We start from the raw sequence: 27367 nt of genomic DNA on the forward strand, positions 1-27367 counted from the left end.
AAATTCCAATAGATTTATCTAATACTTTCTTGGGAGACTTGCTGCACTACTTCTGGTACTCACCTTTCTCTGCTAGATAAGCAAGTCTGGCAGCCTGTTGTCTGTGCAGTTTTTTTGTGGCTAAGGTCTGTGTTTCTACTTTGATAGAATATTCCTTGTGATCCAGTTTCCTCCCACAGTCCAAAGACATGCAGATTTGGTGTACTAGTAATACTAAATTGGCCCTAGTGTGTGGTTGGTGGTGTATGCATTGTGAAAAGAACACCTTGATACCACAAAAAGGTGTGGGGCAACCACCCTGTATACTTGAAGCTTTGGCTGAAAAAGCAAAAATATGAGCAGTGAATTCTTTAATGACAAGATTCCAACAAAGAACTCATAGGCAGAAGGAATATGGTGGTTTTTAAAGTCGGTCAGGGAAAATGATGTCATTGGGCCTGGAACCGGACGTGATGTCATCGGGGTCGGGGCTGGAACCGGAAGTGACGCCATTGGGCCCAGGCAGAATTTCCTGTGTTTGGTCTGCAAGGATAAAAGAGAAAGGATTAGTGTACTCTGCCTCCCCCTGGTCCGATGTAGAATTACCTTCTTTTGTGCCCTTTAGCTGCCTTCCATTCGCATGTGTGTGACAGTATGTATGTGTGGGTCTGCTCTGTGATGGACTGGTGACCCGATTTATTCCTGCCTTGCACCCTATGCTAGATATGTTAGGCTTCAGCAACCCCCACAACCCTGTTCAGGACTTATCTAAACATCAAAAGAATACCAGTAGCATGTCAATTGTCCTTGGAGGGTTTGACACTAAAGTACAGTCCTGTATTATTGATTGCTCTCCCCAATACAACAGGTATTTTAATAATAATAATAATAATACATTTTCTTTATATGTGATCTGAGATGACTGAACTATGGACTCATATAAATCTCTTTTATTAGACAGTCATTCTTGTGGGTAATTTAACGTCTTTGTTTCTATTCCTACATGCAACCTCTAACAAATTATTTTATTTACTCATGTTTGTTTCTTATATTCATCTGTTATATGATATATGTTATATATCATCTGTTATATGATGTTTGGTATTAGTTTGTGTCCAGTGATACTAATTTGATATTTTTTTCTGCTAGCATCCCTTTTGTAGACATTCACATATTTGTGAAGTTCTTTGAGCATGGGAAAGGTGCTAAATAATAAAAGTGTGTTTTATTTATAATCATTAGTAGCTTCGCCTCGAGTTTGGAGAAATCTTGGAAGTGTTTGCGAATATTGCCGAACTTTATGAAATGCAGTGAAATCAATGGGGACTGACTAATTGACTGGATTATAATGATACAATCACCTTTAAAGTGTCCCTGAGGGCTATTGAAACATCTGCCAACTGTACTGGACCAATTATTGAGGCCAAAAAGGCAACCGGAGCTGTGCACCACTGTGCCACCATGAGATCAAAGAAGAAAGCACAGTCAGAGACGCACAAACATATATATTATCAAAACAAAGTGGAAATGCCAAAATCGCAGTCAACAATCAGAAAAAATATGTAGGTTGTTTTATGTTGCTTTATGTAAGAAACTATTGCTTTGTTTTCAGAAAACACCCCAGCAGCAGGTAGCCACTCGTCACCCCCACCTTCACGCATGGCCGCTGCCACAGTAGCTAACAGGGTAATGCACGCAGTAACAGATGTTTTATGTTGATTTATGTTAGAAACTATTGCTATGTGTGATTTTCAGAAAACTGAGGGTTTTTTTAATATTCAGCCTGGGCAGAAAAAGGAAAAAGAAAACCTTTAAAGAATTAAAGGCTGAAAATTCAAAGTAGCATGTCATGATTGAGGCCACTGGCTCTTTCTGTTTTTTGAAGTCACGCTGATGGCCCTATAAGCTGTCTACGCAGATGTTTTGCACTTTTTCTTTTATCATATTATTATTATTATTTAGAGTCTCCGGTGTTTTTGGTGATGTCAGGCTCTTTCAAGGTTTGTTTATCATTCTCCATGTGTCTAACTACGTATGTTTAGGGAATGCGCCTCCTCTTATATTGATGTGGAACTCAAAGATCAACCTGCACACTTGCCAACAAGCACAAATGACTTGTTATTTGTACTGTATATGTTTCATAAAAATAAAATTTGAGAACCTGCATTATTTACTTATCTGTTAAGCTCATTAAATTGAGTTCACCTACTACACACAGTATTAATGTACCTTTATAGCTTTACATTTTATAGCATTTGTTTTATGGAAAATTTAAAAAACTGGTATGAATACTGATGCTATAGTAGTTCTTCAACTGCCATAGCACCTTTTGGTTTCCATGACGTCTGCATGTTCTGCTTATATCTGCATGAGTTTTCTCTGCTAACCCGAGTTTCTCCCAGTGTTCCGATCTGCATTTTGTCAGCCAGTAGACTAGTGATACTGTCAGCGCGATCGTGTGCTCTTCAAAGTTCCAATCACTGTGCAACTGTGCCTCTGTGATATCAAAGAAGAAAGAGCATTGTGAGAGATGTGCAAGCTTTGTAACCAGTCTGTAGTGTTAAAGATCAGCATTTTATACGCCGGGGGTGGTCCAATCTAATGTTGGCTGTTACAGGTCTGGGGTATCTCACGCTGGCCTCGCAACGAATTATGGGATGCGGGAAAAAAATGTTCTCCTAAACCGGCCAAATTATCAATAAATAATTTGATGAACAAGTCCTGCTTGGCTACTCTTCTAATAGATAGATAGATAGATAGATACTTTATTAATCCCAAGGGGAAAGGGAGAAGGACACAAGTTTGAAATGGCTAGAAGAATGCAGAGGGGAAAGAGAAAATAGCCTTAATTAAGTTTTCAAAACCCACACCAAAGACCTTTCAGAAAATATTTGAATCATTTGCAGAAACTTTTTTGTATCATTTAGTTTTAAGTGCCTTGAGCATGGGAAAGGCACTATGTAAATAAAGTAGATTATTATTATTATTAAAGACCTTTCTATCAATGACTTATCATAAGAAAGGTGAATTAAAAGCCTTCTCCTAATCAAAGTAAAGAAGTGCAATAGGTTGTGAAAGGGAAGGAGCAGAATCTGTGATCTTCTGAAAACTGTACATGTTATCAGAGGCTACCTGCAAGCATATTAAACCAAACCAAAACCATTAGGATGGATTCATTTACCAATGACTTTCTGTCAGTGGGAGTCCTGGAGGTTAGCTATTAGGTTTGCATCTGTGTTCGTAAAATAGTGAGCCTAACTTTGACATAGGATAGGGTCCCTAACTTACTTTTTAACTGGCATGTTAATTCTTGTATTTAGATAACCAAATGACATGGCTTCTCTGATCATTTCACAGAGGAAGAGGGATAACTGTTTCCAAAATGAGGAAATGAGCTTGGTAGGGAGCTGATTCAGTCCGGGAGGTTCACCAGCACTTAAAGAATCTAAGGTCTCAATAAATTCTGGTAATGAAATGAGGGCATCTAAAAGAGAAGCCTCTTCCCCCTCTGTGAGATAAAGAAAGAGAAGGTCATCGAGGAAAGATTTGCTATCAGAAGGGGGAGTGTTGGAATTAGTTTATACGATTTGATAATTAAGAAAATAATAAAAGTAAAAAACTGAAGGAACAGGATAAAATGTGGCACCAGAGTGATGTTTCACATACCCATAAGCCCACCACCACCCAGAACAATTTAATAAGCATTGCAAAATAGAATGGTAGTATTCACCATCTAATAAAATATATTAAAGACAAATGTTGAAAGTAGATCTTATGCAATCATAAAGTTCCTTAGTAAGTCAATAACCTGATATAACCCAAAAATTAGTTCAGCAACACCATGGGCCTGAATAGGAACTTCATTAACAATATGCTGAATAAAATAACTGTGGTGAGATGATTGAAGAAATCTTCATAGCAGGAAGATGCTGATTGCCATGAAATTGCCATTCTCAGCAAGGTGGAAGGGTGACAATATCAACAGCGCTCCACCATTTAGACATTTATGGTATGGTGGCTCCAAAGATGCTTCATGCTCAGTGAGATTTGTCTGGTGTGAGAATTGGCATCTCCAAATCTGAGATTGTGGTTCTATCCCAGAAAAAAGTAGCAAGTTCTCTTTTGGTACGTGGTTAGACGCTGCCCCACATAAACAAATTATCTTGTTCATCAGAAAGTGAAGAAATGGACATGAAATTGACTAACGAATGGTGCAATGGTGGCAGTTTGCAGATTTTGTAGTTACAATAAATCCTTAGATGAAGCTTTCAATGTACCAATCAGTCTACATTCCCATCTTAATGCTGAGTTTAGGGTAGTGACAACAGAAATGAAATAACAAGTATAATCTACCAAAATGATGTTCCTATGCAGTGTTCCTAAACTCAGTCTCTGTGATATGGTGAGGAGCTCAGCAATACAGAGTGAGCCATTTCAGGAGGTATGGGCGTATGAAAATGTCACCTTTGCTCATCCCATATATAAGGTTTACAAAGCACAGCACAATGGGAGAAGATTCTGCAGCAGGCTCAGAGCACACTGGTAGCATCTGGACATTCCCCCAGATGGTATTGGAAGAAGACCCTGAGGATGGAGCTTCCTGGTGAGCAATGATTGGCATATTGGCATCCATCTACACTGTAAAAAAATATTTGTTGGTGTAACTTAAAAAAATGATGTCAAGTAGTAACAATCAATTGAATCAATTTTTCTCAATGAATATTTTTGTATAATACTGTATTTACCCATTTTTTGTGTTAGTTCAACATATCAATGTTTAACCAAAGAAAGAATTTAATTTTTTACTGTTAGTGCCTACTTAGTGTTTGTGTTTAGTGTTATGGAAGGAGTGATCTTACCCCTGTCAGATTTTGCAATGAATGAGTTGGTAAATAATGATTATTTATCAACAGATCACATGAGCAAATTCAACAAAATTTTAGCTGCGCATACAATTTTCCAACCTCAAGAGGTTTTGCTAATGTGGACTACTGACATACCTATAATGCCCATTCCACAAAATGCAAAACATATTCAAATATTACCTTCTGCAGCTACTGAATGAGTGACTCACTGGGTGTGTACCTATTATGATGGTGCTGTAATTCATGTCTATGACAGTTTAAACGCTGATAAAAAATTCAACCTCACCGAAGAGCAGCTTTGTTTCCTTCATGCTTTGTTTCCTTACAAACCTCCCATAGTTTATAAAGACGCACAGCAACAATTAAATCATACAGATTCTGGTGTATTCTCAATTGCATTTGCTGTGTGTATTTCTTTAGGTATTGACCCAAGTGATCAAGTTTTTGCTATTTCTTCAATGCGAAATCACTTACAAATAATTTTTGTTACTCGACAATTGCTTCCATTCCCTGTCGAAAGTAGCAGACGGGCGACACCAGTTACAAGTATTCAGTGTGTTCAAAGACCTGTACGAAGTACGGCCACTAACACAGTCACTTATAAAAGGGGAGATGACTCGGTACAGGAAATGGGTATTGAAACTACCTTGGAAGACATGCAATCAACGAGGTGATTAAACGGATCTCAAGAGACGTCTTCTAGGTTGGAAAAAAAGCGCTTGGCTGCCAAAACCATATATATATATATATATATACATACACATATACATCTATACTAATAAAAGGCAAAGCCCTCACTAACTCACTCATGACTAACTCTCCTACTTCCCGTGTAGGTAGAAGGCTGAAATTTGGCAGGCTCATTCCTTACAGTTTACTTACAAAAGATAAGCAGGTTTCATTTCGAAATTCTACACGGAACGGTCATAATGGTCGACAACGTCCGCCATGTTAAACTTTCTTATTTATGGCCCCATCTTCACGAAATTTGGTAGGCGGCTTCCCTGCGCTAACCGAAACCGATGTACGTATTCATTTTGGTGGTATGACACCACTGTTGGCCGCCATATTGAACTTTCCAACGGTCTTTGTGACTTAATGGGCCCATCTTCAAGAAATTTGGTACGCGGGTTCCCAACGCTAACTGAATCCTACTTACGTACATACTGTATATACGTCCATAGCCTGCAGCTCGGTCCACACTCTGAATCCTCCAGGCACTCCTGAGTATAATCTAATTTTGAAGGTTGGGGCACCAATAATGTTACTGAGAAACTTACAGCCACCGAAACTTTGTAACGGCACGAGACTTCAGGTCACATGCCTGCAAAAGAACCTAATTGAGGCAACTATTTTTACTGGCGGTGGCTCAGGGGAGAGAGTTTTTATTCCTCGCATCCCTGTTATACCCTCTGATCTCCCATTTCAATTCAAACGCCTACAATTTCTAGTAAGGTTCTGCTTCACAATGACAATTAATAAGTCTTAGAGACAGATCCTACAAAAGGTTGGCATTGATTTGAGGCAAGATTGCTTTTCACATGGCCAACTATACGTTGCATGCTCAAGAGTAAGCTTAGCGAACAGCTTGGTCATATTACAACCAGAGGGGCGAACTGACAACATGGCATACAAAGAGATCGTTAACAAATAATTATTGGTATATTTTCCCTCAGTTTATTATTTAAAATTTTAAAGCAGTACTTTGCCGCTGCGAAGCGCGGGTATTTTGCTAGTATATACATATATTAAATACACCTTATATTTTATATATTATATAACATTATGTAGTATACATAAAATGTGTGTGTATATATTATCCATCCATCCATCCATTTTCCAACCCGCTGAATCCGAACACAGGGTCACGGGGGTCTGCTGGAGCCAATCCCAGCCAACGCAGGGCACAAGGCAGGAGCCAATCCCGGGCAGGGTGCCAACCCACCACAGACAGACATACATACATACAACCAATTCAAGATTCAAGTAATGCAATAAAAATTCAGTTTAGTTAATTCTGTAATTTTTTTTGAACTATAAACTTTCAAATGCTTTATTAGACTTAGTGCAACAAATGCCCTCTTTCAAAACACTAATTAGAAGAACTAAAACACAACTACAACCTTGGTTAGGGAGATCAATACAAAATATCACAGGAGTTTAAAGACAAATTCAAAAAGCAACAAATGATATTCTACAAATAACAAACTGCTTTGTGATATAGTCTTAAAACTTGGACATAAATATATTCATCACCAATTAATCTGAGCTGAGAAGCTTACTGCTTAGGTTCTGCACTCTGTGAGATTTCTTATTTCCCTCCAGTTCCATAAACACTTTTTGGAAAACTTCAAAAGTGAGTTTTAACTCTTTAGGGTATCTAAGATTTATTGCATACATTAGACCAAACAATATTGGACAAGCTCCTGCAACAGATTGTAGTCCATTTAACACCTCTACACCTTCAATAACAATGGCAACGTCTTTAGGTGTGTGAAAGGGCCCTTCACCCTCTTTATGGATGACAAATATGGCCATTTTGAGTGTTTTCATTTCTCTTTCAGCATCATCTCCTAATGTATCCTACAATTAAAAGATAAAGATGCACAAATATTCATCCATTATGATATAGTGAACTTTGACATAGATAAATAAACCCTAAGAACCATTAAAGCATTGAATGATAATGTCTTATCAGTGTCATATAACAAATATGTTCATAATACCAAACTATAAAGCAGTATATCTTGCACAAGTGACTATGCAGAATATTACATCAGAATCGTGAGTGAACATACTGTGAAATTTAATAGTAAAGGAAAAAACACAAATCTCTGTTAATAAACAAATAGCATAAATATATAATGTTAAATTGCACACTGAGCCTTGCCAGATATTCTTTGATAAGATCCTTGTCATCCTCACCAAGGTAAATAATAAGTGACCTCAGCACAAACTCTCTTCTGATGTTTACATCATTTTTCTGGATGCAAAAGTACATATTTATTAATATTCAGTGACCCTGACATTTATTTAAAAAAAAAACAAAAAAAACCTACTAAATTCATGTGGGCAAAAAAAAAAATTGCCTAAGAATTCAAGATCGCTGCCTCAATGCAATTAACAAATGTAACGTACCTGATCTATGGCTTGAATGAAACTGGCAGTCTTATAGCGGGCAGCTCCTCCTTTATGCCTTATGATGCTTGTCAGTTTATTGGTATATTTGTCCAGCTGTCCAAGAAATTTCAACTGGAGAGGGATTGTAGTAATCCGCAGGAACTCAGCATTAATCTTAGAGGAAAAAGATTAAAGTTAAAGAAATTAACTAACTTCAAAATTTCAAATATGTTTAAGATACAAGACTTTCAGGGAAAAAAGTTACATACGCCATTGCTTCATAAAATCCTCCACCCTTGGCTGCTCCTTCACTACTTCGTGCCTTCTATAGGCAAATGTCTTTGCCATGAGTTCTCGAATGACTCTTTCATTATTTCTTTTCTTTGCCTCTCTCATAAGCATTTCTCTATCCACTTCAAGGCTTTCTTGTGTCTCACCCTGAGGTAAATCACATAAGTAGTTTGCCTCTGCCCTCTTTGCCTTTTTCACGTGTTTTGCTGGGTAGACACTGTCACCTTCCCTTGCCTTGTTTTTTACAGAATTTACAGCAAGCTCTGGACAAACATAAAGCTTCATTTGTGTCCGATAATTTCCCATTTTATATTTTAGCCTTTGTTTCCACCCAGAGCATCCATTATATGACCCAGGCTCTTGTAGGTAGGGGTGTTTCTTTATCAGGGCCTCGGACACCTCACCGAAGTTTGCACCTTGTGGGTATGCTTTAAATCGTAATATCTCTTCTACAAGCTTCTGCAGTATGTCACTTTTCGTCTTTGAGCTTACTGTCAGTATCATTTTCTTTGTCCTATATTCTGCATTACCCTTTTCAAGTTGAAGTTCAGTATCGTATGAAAATTGTGGAATTTGGAAAACTTTTGGCCATGCCTGTGTTCTGGTTGAAAGTGAAGAGATAACTGTATCATCTGTGTCACCTGACATTACAGAGTTGCAGTCATCAAGTACTGGCAAAGGCGATTGAGAAAGCTCAGCAGTTTGATAGATTAGATAGATAGATAGATAGATAGATAGATAGATAGATAGATAGATAGATAGATAGATAGATAGATAGATAGATAGATAGATAGATAGATAGATAGATAGATAGATAGATAGATAGATAGATAGATAGATAGATAGATAGATAGATAGATAGATAGATACTTTATTAATCCCAATGGGAAATTCACAGTTTGCTCTGATTTCTCAATGTAGACAACTTTTATGGTGCTCAAATCTTCAAGTTCTGAGGTTAAAGTTAAATTGAGAAATTCACTGAAGTCGTTGTCCTTGTACTGTAAGCTAATATCTTCTTTCAATTGAAAAGCAAACTGTACTTCATTGATGAGAGCATCTACTGAGTCAGGTATTCCATTTGGCAGGATCATTTTCCTGGCATCATCTATACCAAATATCACTCGAAGACGTGCACATCTCTTTCCAGACATGGTAACAGTATTTGAAAACACAAGGAAAGAGCAAAACATTTATTTTAGACAGTGAACAAAAAAAATATATGTTGAGAATAAAGTCGACATGTTGACTTTATTCTCGACATATAGTTTTTTTTTTCTTCACTGTGTCCATATTTTTTTTTTCTTCACTTGTAATCGCAAGTGTGGAAAAGAAGCCTACACAACAGCACTGGTTAACGCTGTATACAGCTAGTCCTATACACCTTAAATGATAGGGCATTATCGATTCAGTCTAAATAATAAAATGCATTTTGCACGTTATGGCACTTAACTTCAATAACAATGATGAGTAGTTATGTTAAAGCTTCATAAAAACCCATTGGAATGTGTTTCTTAACTTGAACATTGTACTCTCAGAAACGAGGGTATGCAACAAACTAAAAGTAATTTATATTTGTTCACGTCAGTCCAGAAAAAAATGAGGCAATTACAATGATTAATTAACAAGTAAAATGTCACAATACGTTATCATTTACAAGCAAGCTATTTTGCATACATTACAAGAATATTTCACATTAATGGCATCACAGACATAATCTTCTGTAGTTACACCTTAAGTTATATCACGGCTCTCCTTTGACAGTGAATATCAAATACTCACAGCTGTAGGGAAAAACAAACAAAAAAACTTACCGGATTTTGAACTTTATATCACTCCAAATAATTGTGTAATGTTCCACAAACTCTTTCTACGCTCGTCTTGAAATCAGAACTCGAATGGCACCAACTTCAGCAAACTGCACACTCGTTCTTGAACTCTCACAATATGACATTCAGACATTCTATGGTGTACTGCAAAGCGATTTTCTTGCCTTAGATTAAATGAAACAAATAACATTAAGCGACAGCAAGGTTTTTCAATTTGAAGTAAAGCAAAAATATTACATTAGGTGAACAAACTTATTAATATAGTTCATTACAAACAATAAAATCACCTTAAGTCAAAAAGAGCACATTTTCTCTTTTTACAGTGTAGGCTAGTGAGGGAAATAGGATAAATGGAGTTAAAGTGAGAATGATAATTTTTAGAATTAGAATAAACCTCCTTTTTTTCATTAGGTCATTTCAAAATAGGATTTTAAAACATTTTTCCACATACATTACTTTGTTCACTTTTTCTCCTGCATTATTTTTCAGCTGAATTACTTAGTGTGATGAACGCATAAGTTATTTTTATCATATAGGCTTGTGTTATACAACACTTCCAAAGGGTAGACTGGCTTAGAATTTAATTACATATTTTAAATAATATATATTTGTTGATTATCTACATTATACAGCAAACACCAGATGAGTGTATGACCTTCATTCCAGTTTTAACTACAAAACATAAGAGAAAAATATGCATATCAGAATTAAGGCATAAATTATTTGCATAAGAAATTAGATAATATGGGATTTGCATGGTGATCTGTACCCTCTTATTTTTCATACAGTTGATTAGATCTTTTATTATTATATAATACAGTATGGATGGATTAATTTTCTTTTCTTTTTGGTGGTCTTAATTAAAAGCTAATTAAATAACTTCTTAATTGGGTGTGAGATGAGTTTAATTTTCCTGTGTTATACTTAAAGTACATTGACATCCAAAAGGCATACTAAGTTGCTATCTCTGTATATATAACTTTTATTGATAAACTAAAACATACACGAAAATGAAAGACACACTTGATATTTGTAAATCTTGAATCATTTGAATGATTTGTTTAATAGCATTGTTCTCTGTTTTATGTTTTTGACCTTGTCTTTTGGAATCTCTGTAAAATCTGCTGACAAACCAAATTTCCCTGTTGGGACTATAAATATTGAATTGAATCATTACTGAATAATGGTGAAAAGTAAGAAGGTTAGTATTAGAAGATCTGTACTGTTCATGGGTTTATGTGATGTAAAGATGATTGATAAGCATTCTTAAGTGTGGGAGTAAACAGTCTTATGCATTGGTACCAAAGATTTAAAGACAATTTAATATTTGACAGAGAAGTCAGTTTAGTGATCATGGTGTAAAAAAGTGAAAATGTGGACTGCAACATCTTGAATGTTTGTTATCTTGTAGATTCCTTGAGAAGGATAATCAATAAAAAATGCAGTAGTCCCACCTGAGAAATGCATGGAAAAACATTTCAGCATCTGAAGGAAAGGTTGGATTCTGGTAGAACCCAGAACCTAACCAATTTCTTCCTACTCAGCACTTCTCTAAATTGGTTTACTGATGGCTATAAGATCATTTCTGTCTGTCCATAACTGCTTTATAAGCATTCTAGTGTCTATAGAGTTCATTGACATGTTTTCTTTTGGCCCTTCCTCCTTTTTTCTGTTTTACTCTGGAATGGACTACATACAGTAAATGAATGTCAGGATATGGATGCATTTCATTGCCCTTCAGGCACTTTCAATATTTTTTTTCTTAAAACTTTTGGTGAATTGCCCTAGGTTTTTTTTTTTTTGCATATCAGGAGAAGGTGGGAGCGGAGGATGCCATCATCTATATGCTACATCGATCCCTCTCTCACTTGGACAGAGGCAGTGGTGCTGTAAGAATTATGTTTCTAGACTTCTCTAGCGCCTTCAACACCATCCAACCTCTGCTCCTTAGGGACAAGCTGACAGAGATGGGAGTAGATTCATACCTGGTGGCATGGATCGTGGACTACCTTAAAGACAGACCTCAGTATGTGCGTCTTGGGAACTGCACATCTGACATTGTGGTCAGCAACACAGGAGCGCCACAAGGGACTGTACTTTCTCCGATCCTGTTCAGCCTATATACATCGGACTTCCAATACAACTCGGAGTCCTGCCACATGCAAAAGTTCGCTTATGACACTGCTATAGTGGGCTGCATCATGAGTGGGCAGGAGGAGGAGTATAGGGACCTAATCAATGACTTTGTTAAATGGTGCGACTCAAACCACCTACATCTGAACACCAGCAAAACCAAGGAGTTGGTGGTGGATTTTAGGAGGCCCAGACCCCTCATGGACCCCGTGATCATTAGAGGTGACTGTGTGCAGATGGTGCAGACCTATAAATACCTGGGAGTGCAGCTGGATGATAAATTAGACTGGACTGGCAATACTGATGCTCTGTGTAAGAAAGGACAGAGCCGGTTATACTTCCTTAGAAGGCTGGAGTCCTTCAACATCTGCATTAAGATGCTGCAGATGTTCTAGATAGATAGATAGATAGATAGATAGATAGATAGATAGATAGATAGATAGATAGATAGATAGATAGATAGATAGATAGATAGATAGATAGATAGATAGATAGATAGATAGATAGATAGATAGATAGATAAGAACTTTATTTATACTGAGGGAAATTCTTTTGTCATATACATGCTCAGTGCAACAAGAGGCATAAAGATAAGGTAGTAAAGAGTTAAAAAGATCAGTAGTAATAGTGCAAACAGAATAACAAAATAACTCTAAACAAAGTAACAAATAACTATAACTATAACTAATAGTTTGTATTATAACTATATAACTAATTTGTGCAAAGCAACAAACAACTATAACTAAAACTATAACAGATATAATAAAACAACAGATTATTAGTGCAAGTGGTTATGAAAAGTGACTTAGTGTTTGTGCCATGAATCAGATGGCTGTGGCGAGCGCCCTCTTCTACGCGGTGGTGTGCTGGGGAGGCAGCATTAAGAAGAAAGACGCCTCATGCCTGGACAAACTGGTGAGGAAGGTAGGCTCTATTGTTGTCAAACTGTCCAGCTCCATGCCATCTGTGACAGAGCGACGGGCGCTCAGCAGGCTCCTATCAATTATGGAAAATCCATCCACTAAACAGCGTCATCTCTAGACAGAGGAGCAGCTTCAGCAACAGACTGCTGTCACTGTCCTGCTCCACTGACAGACTGAGAAGATCGTTCCTCCCCAAAACTATGTGACTCTTCAGTTCCACCCAGGGGGGTAAACGTTAACATTATATAAAGTTATTGTCTGTTTTTACCTGCATTATTATCGATCTTTAATTTAATATTGTTTTTTGTATCAGTAAGGTGCTGCTGGAGCATGTGAATTTCCCCTTGGGATTAATAAAGTATCTGTCTATCTATCTAGGTTTTTGAATATCTTGACCTGCCTTATTCATAGGGGAGGAACATTGTGATGTCCAACATTTCAAGGTAGCATGTGGTTAAGATCTTGGAATTTAGAATTTAGCTTTGACGTCAGCATGACATTGAGAGATACGTCTTCTGGTTTTCCTTCTGTTTGGATGGCATTGCTTATTAAGAATTCTTACTCTTGCTCTTAATTTGGTTTTCATTCTTTTAATACCTAGAATAGCTAATCGCATCACTTTGAATAAAATAAGTGATCTAATGACCTAAAAGATGCCTCTGTGTTTTCTGGCTTATTAGACTTTGACACTTAACACTATTTTTCAGTTACAAACACACTGCAGGCTATGCTGAACATGTCCCTTTGATGTTAGCTAGTTTGGGAACTATATCCCCAGTTACTTTTTAAGCTTGAAAGGATCTTTTCAATCAAAGACTATATGTGTATATTACTAGTGTGTCGATGCTGTTTAGTGAGTGACAGACAAGACTAATTGTTAAATAAAAACTGCAAATTACGGCATCACTAATTTATATCCTGCCCATTAAACATGAAGATATTTAAAATGCTTATTTATAATGCATGTAATTTGAATCAATTTGCACTATATTCCACATGATGGACTGAATTAGGACTCTGTTCTGTAAAACCAAACCTTCAAGCTAAAAATATTTTTGCAAGCACAAGCTGCAATGCTGCTCACTCAAAAGAGCAAACAGAGTGCTTGGTTTTAAATAACATAGAGCATTTCATTTTTGTGATTTGTTTTGTAAATAATTTGATTGTATTTTGGTGAGAAGAAACTTTATTAAAAAGCAGTGGTTTGGGTGCAAGGAAAATAGTGTCTTCCACTCATGAATTTTAAACAAGTTCTTGTTTTGTTGAAGTGTGTTTGTCTGTTATATTTTGTGCCTGTTCTTCTCAATAGAAGTTGCTCTTTATTTCTGTTATTATGCTGTACTCATTACTTGCCTTTAATCACATTAAGGGAAAGTCAGTTATGTATTCTTTATGCATGGCTCTTATGCAGTGTTGAAAACAGCAAAGAATTAAGATTTGTTGTCTTTATAATCTAATTTTAAAAGCTCCGGTATTTTCAGCATTTTCTTGCTAAGAGCAACATTTTTCTGTCTGCTGCAGGTATGACACTAGCCAAGTGAGACTTGTCGATATGTTTAGTGTTTGGTGCAAGAGACCATCTTTCCATCCTAGTTAATACTGCAATTGCTTCTGTTTTTTTAATCAAAACAAAATGCATTTTATTTCATTTTCTTTGACATTTACATTTTAAAGAGCTGCCTACATCTAGTAACACAGACAACATTACGAAGTGCCACTCCCTCCCATTTCAAGCAAAACAAAATTATTATGATTTACCATCCTCAGTAGTTGATTTGAAAAGAAAATTAATTTGAAGACCAATTCTTCCTTTTCCCCATCCGATTGCAGATAATAAAAAATACTGATTGCTCAGCTTTGCACAGCATGAACAATTCCAATTATCCACTCTTTCATCCTCCCACTGCCCTCAGCAGAGTAGCACTGAACATAATTGATGATCTGCAACACAGAACAAGAATGTAGGTGAGCTGTATGGTTGGGTCAGGCTCCTACATGTAAATGAGTTCGTGCCACTCGCGAAGCCTAGTAGCTTTGGCTGGGCTTGTCCTTTTGCAACATTTTCTACCTGCTGAAACCTGTGCAGTCCTCAGTGCCTCTCTTTAGGCACCAGAAAATCTATGTAAATTAATACCTCCACTATTCAACCAAGCAGAGACCTACACCTTAAGATGGGCATCATGTACATAATAGACTGAATATTTCTTAATATACAGCAAATGGAAAGCACGTGTTAAAAAGACATAAAGATGCATTGAGATAATTCAGTATACACTTGTACACCATATGCATTCCATCACAATTTTACACTTAAATAGTTATACTAAATTTGTCTCTTGCGGTAAGATAAGCTAAAAAAGCTTTTTATGTGTAGTGCAGAAATAAAGAATTGATTTAAATATTCAATACTTATATAAAAATGCATCCTAGCCCATTTTATTTATATTTTTTATAATTATACTATGAACTCAAAATGTGGGTATTCGATGGATAGAATGGATTTTTTTTTAACGGTGAAATCTAGAATTGTCTTTCATTCTAAATTTCTTTCTGCCATCTTTAAAATGAGATCACAAGAGGAGCAATATCTTGATTGATATGTCATATCATTATCTAGTTCGCAGGAGGTGCCAGGACCTATCCGAGCAAGCCTAGGGCACAAGGCAGGAACAAACCTTGGATATGGCACCAGTCCATTTAAAAGGATGAATAGACACACACACACCACACACTTTGGACAGTAGGAGGAAACCACCCAAAGGAAACCCACACAGACAAGGGAAGAACATGCAAGCTTCACACAGGTAGGACCCAGCATGGTCTCCTTACCGCGAGGTAGCACAGCTGCCACTGTTCTACCATGCTGTCCTGATAGATAGATAGATAGATAGATAGATAGATAGATAGATAGATAGATAGATAGATAGATAGATAGATAGATAGATAGATAGATAGATAGATAGATAGATGTCACCAGGAGGATTTTACAGAAGCTCTTTAAATAAATACATAAATAGAAAAATAAATAAATAATATGGTCCGAACACACAGCCGAATGGCTAAAAAGCAAGAGAATTAAAAAGAAAAGACTTCTGACTTGGTGGTCACAATCACAGTCTGGCATTATACAGCCATATTACTGTTGTTATAAAAGAGCCCCCATAATGCTTCTTGACACACTTCTGCTGAATAATTTGTGGGCTGAAAGTCCTCAGTGTTAGTGTGTCAGGGAGAGGATGTGCAGCATTGTTCACAGTGGCTCTCAGTTTGTTTTAATTCTCTCCTTTGCTACCACCTCCAGGGGGTCCAAAGTGCATCCCATAACTGAGTTTGCCCTTTTAGTTAGCTTGTTGACTTGGTGACCCTTTCTTGAAGTGATCTTACCAGCCAGGCACAACACAGCATAGAAAATTGCACTGGTCATCAGAACTGTAGAAGATGTGAAGGATGTCACTTTCCAGATTAACACTAGAATCCCCGAAGCCTACAAAACATGTCGTAATCCCGGGCCACCTTAAATTCCCGCGCACCTCCTCATCAGTGTCTTTGTTTTGCAAATGTGTTGATCGGCATTGGCAGTAGACAGCCTGCTCACTCATCCCCCCACGGAAGCAGCTGAAGTTGACTCAGATGCTGAAGTCTCTTTATCTGGCAGTGAAGTGTTTGGAAATGTTTAGGGTGAATAAAATATTGTTAAACAGTATTTAATAATATATTATTCACCCTAAACATTTCCAAACACTTCACTGCCAGATAAAGAGACTTCAGCATCTCAGTCAGCATCACTTCCACTCTACCTTCATACTATGCTCCAAAAGTAGACAGCAAACTAAAAGTCTATGCTGTGGGTAAAGTACTGTAGCACCTAACCAACAGCGATAAGCCAAGTCCAGTGGCTGTTGAAATAAAGCAAATATAGAGATAGATCCTTGGCTTGTCATGGACATTGGAAAAAGAAGATGAAGAAATAAAGTTTTTATTTATCTGTTTTAGTGCCCCCTTCCCAGATTAACACAGCAGTGGTACAAAGTTTCAAAGGCATTTAAGCACAAGGTTTCTCAAAGGGCTGCCTGGAGGCCTACATTGCCCTGAGAGCAAGCCATGGGGCTGAAAATTGCTGACGACAAGGCATGTGTCTGAAGCCATCTTTCGACTGTGCAAACGGTTTCTGGTAGCCGAGTGTGGAGGCTCACTCCCATAACCACTGCAGGAGAGAAGGCAAAAGTGCTATGTTAGATTTCGGAGAAACAGGCCAGAAGGATAGAGAGCACAGTTTCAGAGTAGCCAGCAAAAGGAAATAGAAGTGAAAGTAGGAGAAAATAAAACAGCACCCAAGCAGGTGTTAGTGAACGGTGCATGCCCTGACATCATGGTTTATTGGAAGACCACAGTTTGATATCCCATGTAGTGGGAAAGTGGCTCTAGCCTACATTCTAGACATCTGATAGTTCGTGAACTCAACAGGATCAGCAGAGAGATGAGACACAGACAAAAATTGAAGGGTGAAAGGTGCAAGTTTATTTACCAGAGTGCTATACAAAAAAAAATTCAGTAGTGTCAGGTGGGTTTTGATTTATAGTCCTTCAGTCCTGACACTCGTTCAAAAATAAATAAAAAAGAGGAAAAAATGGTGTATTTACAAAAACAAAAACAGTGCATACACACACTCTCCAAAAATAAAGGTAGTCTTCTTTCTTTATCCCGGGCTTAAGAAGCTCCTCCAATGGAAAAAAGTCAAAGAAAAAATCAAGTGTGTGTATATATAAAAAGAAAAAAAAAAACAAAAGCACCAATCCCGAAATCAAAACTATCCCAACACCAAATAAGTATATATACTTCCACCAAAATTATCATTCGGGGATATATAAATATATGTACAAAAAGAATATTTACAAAGCCATCAAAAATCACAATTGCTCCTACCTTGCCTTTAGGTCCACTGATGACCCCTGTTGGCTGGCAACCCCTTCAATATAACCAGCAAGATTATCCAGTCAATCTGCCACCCCGTCTATCCCACACACCTATCCTGGTAGATTCTAGCACGTTCACGCCATGCACCGTGACCAACCCTGGGCAACTTTCAATTTAAAATTGAACCCCTGCCAGTCATAAGTCCCCCTGGACACCCATCGGCTATGCTGAGCTCAAGCACACCAGTTGCAGACTTACTAGTAAGTAAATTAATTTATTTACAAACCGGGATCCCCATCTCAGACTCAACCTTGGTTACAAAAGCAAATGCTGCACTGGGCAGGCTGTGAGGACACCGGCATGTTAAACTGAACACATGTAGAGGAGCCCATACTGGCCATTATACTGCCTCCAGGTGTGCCCAAACAGCGCTCACCGCTAGACGGCCCCATGTTCCCATCTACTGGCACCCCAAGTTGGGAATTATACAACAGGGTTCCTACCTGGGGTGTCACACCAACTTCTACTGCAACTTTCTTTAATTTCATTGTGCAGTTAAATGGGGTCTCCTGGTCCTGCCTTGTGCATTTTATTTATATTATAGATATTGTAAACTCATCAAGGTCAATGCAACAGTAATTTAAGGAATTTTGCTGGTTTAAAAAGAGAAAAACCTATAAAAATAGTTGTGACATAAGGAAACAAAATTATAACACAAGTAACATTTTACCCATTATCTGTCATGGTTAGCTTTTCCCTTGCATACTTATTCCTCTTTGTAGTGCAGAGGTGACCTTACTTGTTCTATTTGAGGTTAGTGCTTAAATGAACAGTGCATTAAAACCCCTTCATTTTTTTGTAAACTTTATTGTGTTGTAGATTTAATTTAAAATGGATACATTTGCCATTTTTGCCCATCAATCAAACACTCGATGACCCAAAATGACAAAGTGAAATCATGTTTTCAGAAAGGCTTGCAAATTTATTAAAAATCAAGATCTGTAATCATTTAAGTATTTAGACCCATTCCCATGGCACTCCAAATTGGGGTCAGGTGCATCGTGTTTACTTTAATTATTTTTGAGATGTTTCCAGAACTTGACTAGAGTCCACCTTTGTCAAATAGAACTGATTTGGACATAATTTAGAAAGGCACGGATCTCTGTAGGGTTCCACAATTCACACTGCATGTAATGACAAAAAACAAGTCACGAAGTCCAAGGAACTCTCTGCAGACCTCTGAGATCAAATTGTGGTGAAGAATCTGGATCTGACCAAGGGTATAAAAGCATTTCTAAAGCTTTGTTTGTTCCCAGGAACACACTTGCCTCAATAACTGGAAGAAGTTTGGAACCACCAGGGATCTTCCTAGAGCTAGCCGCTTGGCCAAACTGAGAAACATGGCAAGAAAGGCCTTGGTGAAGGAGGTGATCAAGAACCTAATGGTTACTTTAAAGATGCTTCAGAAGTCTTTTGTTGAGATGGGAAACACCTTTTGAAGGATGACAATCTCAGCAGCATTCTTGAATCAGTCGTTTATGGTATGGTGGCTAACTCCTGCTTAGAGTTTGCCAAATGCCATTTAAAGGACCCTGGAAGAATGAGGGAACAGATTCTCTGGTCTAATAAAAAAATGAAATTCTTTGGGCAGAACTCCAAGCACTATGTATGGTGAAAACCAAGCACTGCTCATCACCTACCTAACACCTTCCCTTAAATGAAGTAAGGTGATAGCAGCATCATGCTGTGGGGGTGCTTCTCAGTGGAAGTGACAGGGAGACTGGTCAGAATTTACGGGAAGGATGAATGCAATCCAATACAGAGAGGTCATTGGAGAAAACCTGCTCCAGAGTATAAGCAACCTCAGACTGAAGCAATGTTTCAGCATGACAATGTCTCAAAGCATAAAGCCAAGACAACACTGGAGTACCTTTGGGACACATCTCTGACTGTCCTTGAGTGGCTCAGCTAAAGCACAAACTAAAACTCATAGAACATTCGCAGAGAGGTGAAGTTGGCAGTTTACATCCAATCTAATGGTGCTTGAGTGGGTCTTCCAGGAAGAATGGAATAAACTGCCCAAATCTAGGTGTGCAAAGCTTGTAAGGATTTACTCAAGACTCAAAGCTCTAATTGCTCCCAAAGAAGCTTCAATAAAGTACTTGATTAAATGTCTGAATACTTATATGAATGAGAGATTTTAGATTTTGATTTTTAATACATTTGTACACCTTTCTGAAAACGTGTTTTCAATTTGTCATAATGGGTGACACAATAAAGTATGCAGAAAGGGGGTGGGGGTTGAATACTTTCTGAATCCACTGTATGCAGGAATGTGTAATAAAAAGTAAGACATAAATAAAATGTTTTGCAATATATATTCTATGATTTTTTTTTTTTTTTTTTTTTTGCAAAATAGCCGATTTGCTAGGGAGGCCATTATACCAGCATGTACGAGGTCTAAAAATAAAACTTCCAGTAAAGAAAATTGTTAAAAGTGTATATAAATTACTGTGTTGGAGTGAAGGAGCATTGCTTTCTAATAAGGATCACAGAAGAACTCACAATCTTATCCATGATCTCAGCCTCCTTACCCTCCTTTAAAAGAGGAAAATGGCTGCCTTAACATTACCCACCAATACATATGAAGAAACTCATTGTGTTGTGTGATCAAGTCCAAACTGTGGCTTCAGTATTGCAGTCATCTTGAATCCTGGGAGACAATTTGAGATCACCACTCAAAGCAGCATAACATAAATGATAAAAAAAAAGCATAAAGTAGTGTTAAAATGTTTTAAATCAGCTTACCATTGAAAAACTTAGAATGCTGAATTGGTTCCTTTATAATGGTATTATAGGAAAAGATGTCATGAGGGTGAAGATAACTAATGAAGTTGAGATCTAAATAGAGAGCAGTAAAGAAAGATATGAAACATGAAATTATGCTTGTAAAGCTGAGGCAATAGGACAGAACTGAAAACGATCTTCAAAACAACAACCTTGGGTTCATTGTGCAATTTTATGAAAATGTTTTTTGCCAGTCATATTTAAAGCATTCACAGGAACTGCTGAATATCAGTGAATTCTATCCAAGGTTTGAAATTTTCCGTCAGAGATTATGGAGCCAAGAGTCAGGAACAGACATAGTAATCAGATTTTCTTTGATCAATATGATGTTGAAAAGGTTCACCAAAGCCCATCTGGAGAGTGGAAATAAATAAGAGGAAGGCAGCGACTGTGCCCCCTCTCTTGGTGTAGTGGTATTACTTACCATGACAAAGGTGGTCCAAAGGTGTCCACAGTGCGCATTTGCATGACAATATAAATATAGATAATAAAAAGTACCCCAAAATATACAGTGAATTAATAAATAAGAAAAACAACCACATTTTTATATACACAAAAAGAATTTGCAGTCCATTCAAAAATATTCCCCCAAATAACCATTACGCACAATACATACAAAAATATTATAAACCAAATGCACACAAAGTCTGAATTAAAAACAGTGACTGAGAAGATGATGGAAATGTATGATGAAGCCAGCCTATATCCTTGAAATAAAATGGATGCAAAATGATTGACAGTAATGATGGAGCTACAGTACCTCAAAGTAAAGAAAGCAGGAAAAGAACAGAACAGTCTCACCAATTTGAGTTCCAGTAGATGCAAATTATTCAAACCAGGGAAAATTTCCAACTGGTGAAGTGGATTCTGGGAGTACCTCGGCCGTCCTAATGGTAATCCTAAACTGTTTTAGCAAATGTGATCAAGATGGTGGAAATTGTGAAATGAAAACAAGATGGAGAAGCAACTAGGGTCTAAATGGTTCTATATATAGAAGTGCTGCTTCAGTTAGATCTGCCCTGGTGAACTGTAAGTGATATTAGAAGTGCAAGTGTCTAGGAGCAACAGCTCAGCTACAAAGTGGTAAACCATGCAAACTCACGGAAGTATCTGTTGAAGCGCATAGTACATGAACATTATCCTCTTTTGCATCACCCACAACAGAGTTCAAAATTGCCTCTGGGAATAACCTCAGCACAGAACTGTGAATTAGGAGCTTCATGAATTGGGTTTCCATGGCCAAGCAGCTGCACATAAGCCTAAGATCACTGTGTGCAATGCCAAGTTTTGGCTAGAGTGATGTAAAACGTTGCCACCAAATGGACTCTGAAGCCGTGGAAACATGTTCCATTAATTGATGAATCACATATTACTTTCCGGCAGTCTGATGGATGAATCTGGGTTTGGCGGATGCAAGAAGAACATTACCTTCTGGAATACACAGGGCCATCTTAAGGAAAGCTCTTTTCTATTCCAGCAGGGCTATGCCCCATGCATACAGCCAGGTCCATAAAGACATGGGTTAATGAGTTTGGTACAGAGGAACTGAAGTGGCCTGCACAGAATGCTGACCTCAACCCTAATGAAAATCTTTGAGATAAACTGGAATGCCATTTGCAAATTTTCTAGTCCAACATCACTAACTGTTCTCAGATATGTTCTATTGGCTGGTTCTGGAACAAATTCTAACAGACACTGTACAACCTCATGGAAAGCCTTCCTGGAAGAGTGATGTCTATAATAGCCACAGATCAATATTAATACCCATATTTTTAATGCGATGTCCCACAAGCTCATATAGTTGTGATGGTTGGGTGTTTACAAATTTTTAGCTAAATAGCATAAGTTCTATTGAAGTTCTTTTCTTTATGAGCCTTTTTACATTGAATGGTTCCAGAAATCTATAGCTAGGGGTTCAATAAAGCTTTGGTGATAATAGACACCCTTGCCTCATTCTGTTTTCTAGTTTGAATTAATCTGAATGTACAATTATAATAATAATAAATAATAATAATACTGACTGGGGCTTCTGGGGGGTATTTTTGTACATGGATTGCTCGTTTAGCCTGATGTAATTGTTGACGATTTGGCCTGATCCTGGATCTGTCGGTTTTTCGAAACTCTTGCTGAAAGTGTTATAGCAACACATCCTAATCCTCAAACCTGCTCGGAGCAGGTTTGTTCTATGTAAACAAGGATTAGCTCACACACTTAATCAGTGTCCATGTGTGGAATTCATTCAGTCATGACTTCGCCGTTCATGAATGAGCCACCAATTGATATCGGTACGCAAATTATAAGAAGAGATTTTCATATAAAGAGGGGTTTGCGCGATCGGCAAGATCCTTTTTTGCTCCCGGAGGAAATTCTTTTCAAAAGATACCGCTTTAGCCAGGGGGGAATATTGTACCTCAAAGATTTATTAGCACCTAATATTCGAAGTCAAACTCGGCGAAGTCGGGCTCTCACAACCACACAGACATTATGCATTGCTTTGAGGTTTTTTGCAAGCGGCACTTTTTTTATATACTGTAGGCGATGCAGAACATTTATCTAAAAGTGCAGTTTGCCAGGCAATTCGTAAAGTCTGTTTGGCTCTGAAATATTTCCTTCGGGTTTTCATAGTGTTTCCTGGACACCTGCGTGTGCAGACAATAAAAGAGGTGTTTCATGCCATTGCAGGTAGGTAATACACAGGCTAAAATACCTACAGTTCCATGAAGAATCTCACTCAGCCTAACATTCTCATTACCAGGATTTCCAAATGTGATTGGGGCACATGGGACTGATCAGAGTGGAGTTTGATCAAACATTATTTGGAAAATGTACTTCTCCTCCTGATGAATAATGAGACACAGTGTGTCTTCATCAAGTATTTGGCCTTCGTCAATATCTCGTAGCTCAGACACAAGTTCTTGGGATATGACATTCCCTGCAACTGACCCAACAAAAAAAAGAGGGCTATATGGAACATACCTGTGGCACACATGGAGGACAAACATATGCAATGACCATCCTTTACCTGAAATGAGTTGACCACTGCATCCTGCCACTGGTTCTGGGGAGGAGCTTCCCCCTGGAATGCCCTCAGAAACAGGGTGATGGGCATTTTGCTGGTTGGCCAACTCTTCGTGGACCTCCACCTGTTTTTTGCTTGTCTGCCTTCTTATTAGCTTTAAAAATTAGTGTTTTTTATATTATATATGATTATTTATGTCAACAATTGTTTAAATAGTTATATATACCAATATTTACCAGTTTGAAGTATATTCTTATACTTCACTTTAATCTGTTCCCATGTTCTCCTTGTGCTCACGTTTGATCTAGAATTATGACATATTAAATAATAATTAATCTGACACATAGGAAATGAAACGCTGCATTCAGTAAATACAATGCACACTACTTAGCGTTTAATTTGTCGGCCACTTTTTGCCAGCGGTCTTTTCTGGTTTGGGCTGCTATTGCAGTGTTACCCCTTGTGCATATTAAATCTTGAAATTCTTCATGTCCTTCGAATAAAAGGTCCTGCTCCACTTGTGTGGAAAAAAAAATGCTCCCGTTCTTTTGTCATTTTGTTACGGCCTATCAAAGACTTGCTAATCATGTTTTCTAGACTCAACATATATGGGCTTTTCAATCAGCGCGGGCGCGCGCAATCATCTCGGATGATTAGATCCAGCTAGACTAATCTACTACACGGCTGCGTTTGAAAAACCGACTTATCCCGGATGAGTTTCACCGGCATTAACTCATCCAAGATGAGGCATCTGATCTCGGATGATTTAAATAACGTACGGAAAATACCCCCCTGAGCTAGTATAGTGTATTGTGATCAAACTTAAATTGGCACAATACAAGAAACAGAAAGCTCCATTCAATTCTGTCAATGGCTTTTTCTGCATTCAAACCTCTATATTGAATATATTACATGAAATAAGTGCAGAAGATTAGATACTAAGTATGTTTTTAATAAATCTGATTTGATATCATACAAAATATTATAGATGGGAGAACCTTTGTCTATATTTTTGTGGAAGCTTTCTCTAGGATTTAAAGTTATATCAAAAATTATTATTTATCTATGAAAAGGCAGGAACTGAGTTTTAGCTTAGAATTTTTAGTAAATTATTTCTTTAACTGTGCTAGCAATAATTGAGCTAAATAAGCTGAAAACATTTTAGAAAAAGGGCACTGGATAGCTATCTGGCCATCTAGCTTTTCCGTTTTGTCCTGAGTTTATGACAATTTTAAATTTAGTTTTATCATGCTCTTGTACACAGACAGTGTCACACAGAGGTATTTATATTTTTATCTATGAAGTCCTTGGCTCAAATCTCACTTTCTTTACACTGAGAGGAATAAAAGGATGTATAGAACTCCTTAAATGTGTTAGCTATTTCATTGTGCCCCTTGATTTTACCTCCTACTATATTGTTAATGTCTATAATTGTTTTTAAAACATTCTATTAATGTATTTGTGGCACTAAAATCGTATTGGCCCTTTCTTTGTGTTAAAAATGATGATTACATTATTTAAAAACAAGTTGCTCTGTTTCTATTGCAGTAAAAAAAATTAAAATATGATTGTAGAGAAAACCTCTTCTTAAAAGAGTGCACAAATTAATTAATTATATTTAAAAAATGTAAGAAAAAAAAAGCAAAAAGGTATATCTAAAAAGTAATCTTTAAATAAACAAGTCAGTCCGAGATTCAAAAATCAAAAACCAAACAAAAAACAATCCAGAATGATGAAGAAAACAAAAGTACTTACAGAAATCCAAAATCCAAGAATGAGCCAAACAAACAGTAACTAATATGAGTGCTAGTCCAAATGTTTTGATGACTGGGGACATCAATACAACTGCAGTTCCAGGGAGGCCTAACCCCTAAAGGCTCAACATAAAAAGCAATAAGGCTCATAAAACATAAATACATAATTAACATTGCACAATAATGTAAAATGATTAAATACCAAAACAAATCTCATTAATAAATACAGACAGAAAGGAAACATAGCCAGAACTTACAAAATAATTTTCAAAAGACAGAGAATAATACATAAAAGAAAAGACACCTATGTCAGGCATGAAACCCAGACTATGCCATAACAACTATAATGTGCTGGTAATAATAAAGAACATTCTCCAGAGTTTGGGGGTAGAAATCTTCATGAAATATTATGGTCATTAATAAACTAATAAATTATTACTGCAGTTTTATATGTTATAGCTGTAATTGCTGAAGACATATCTAAATCTACATTAAATACACAATTAAAACCTCTGGCTATTCTGAGGTTAAGAATGCTCATACTTGAAATAATTATAAGAATCCTTAAGAACAAATTCCTTATCATCGATAATTAGTGCATATTAGCCAGAATGAATTTAGATTCATATAGTTTCCCTACCACTATAATATATTGCCCTTTACTGTCAAACAGTATATCAGTGATTACAAAATTAGTTGTTTAGTGAATTAAGGTACCTAAGGTCCTATTATCATAGTTAGAATGAAAAACCTGACCAACCTAGTCTCTTTTTAACTGAGACAAATTACTACTTCTGAAGTGAGTGACCCGCAAAAATATGTTTGCTGCCCTTAAGGAAGTGCAATGTGAAAGCACATTTTTCAATGTGCTAGCAGTGCTGTATATAATATATAGAAAAAAATAAAAATAAAAAAAAAAATATATATATATATATATATACAGTACTGTGCAAAAGTTTTAGGCAGGTGTGAAAAAATGCTGTAAACAAAGAATGCTTTCAAAAATCGAAGTGTTAATCATTTATTTTCATCAATCAACTAAATGAAGTGAATGAACAAAAGAGAAATCTAAATGAAATCAATATTTGGTGTGACCACCCTTTGCCTTCAAAACAGCATCAATTCTTCTAGGTACACTTGCACAGTTTTTGAAGGAACTCGGCTGGTAGGTTGTTCCAAACATCTTGGAGAACCAACCAGAGATCTTCTGTGGATGTAGGCTTCCTCACATCCTTCTGTCTCTTCATGTAATCCCAGACACACTCGATGATGTTGAGATCAGGGCTCTGTGGGGTCCATACCATCACTTGCAGGACTTCTTGTTCTTCTTTACGCTGAAGATAGTTCTTAATGACTTTGGCTGTATGTTTGGGGTCGTTGTCCTGCTGCAGAATAAAGTTGGGGCCAATCATATGCCTCCCTGATGGTATTGCATGATGGATAAGTATCTGCCTGTATTTCTCAGCATTGAGAACACCATTAATCCTGACCAAATCTCCAACTCCATTTGCAGAAATGCAGCCCCAAACGTTCAAGGAGCCTCCACCATGCTTCACTGTTGCCTGCAGACACTCATTATTGTACCGCTCTCCAGCCCTTCGACGAACAAAACTGCCTTCTGCTACAGCCAAATATTTCAAATTTTGACTCATCAGTCCAGAGCACCTGCTGCCGTTTTTCTGCACCCCAGTTC

This window comes from Erpetoichthys calabaricus, chromosome 5, assembly GCF_900747795.2.
Source record: "Erpetoichthys calabaricus chromosome 5, fErpCal1.3, whole genome shotgun sequence".
NCBI lineage: Eukaryota > Metazoa > Chordata > Cladistia > Polypteriformes > Polypteridae > Erpetoichthys > Erpetoichthys calabaricus.